Here is a 400-nt window from a genome sequence, read left to right on the forward strand (position 1 = left end):
GGATTCGGCTATCTGCACGATAAGCAATATCACCGGTATTTTCTCACACGGATAAAGGGGGTGGGGGTCGAAAGAGGGCGGGGGGGGGGAGTAGTATTTGGTATTTCCTCTTATAAAAGGGGGGGGGGGGGGGTCTTTAGTTAATTGGTAAATTATGTTCGATTATTTCCTGGATCTGATATTTATTATATATTTTTTTTCGCCCGATTAAACCGGCTTAATTTGCTTAATTATTTCGTTTTATAAGGAGATTAAAGGGATCAGTTTGCTTGTTTGTCTGTATTTGTTATTGTTATTGTTATTTTTGCCGTGTTGTAGTGTTTATCAAATGTATTTAGATACTTTCTGTAGAGGTTTATAATTGTTGTTTGTTTGTTGTTTGTGTATTGTTAATAGAATG

The 400-nt window shown here is 36.2% G+C and overlaps 1 protein-coding gene across 1 annotated transcript in view; it reads left to right on the forward strand.

The window, feature by feature from the left end:
- LOC119586824 overlaps positions 1 to 400 on the forward strand; it is a gene marked incomplete in the record, with an annotated part of 127,989 nt that overhangs the window by 126,225 nt on the left and 1,364 nt on the right.

The sequence above is a fragment of the Penaeus monodon genome, chromosome 22 (genome assembly GCF_015228065.2).
Source record: "Penaeus monodon isolate SGIC_2016 chromosome 22, NSTDA_Pmon_1, whole genome shotgun sequence".
In the NCBI taxonomy this organism is placed as follows: domain Eukaryota; kingdom Metazoa; phylum Arthropoda; class Malacostraca; order Decapoda; family Penaeidae; genus Penaeus; species Penaeus monodon.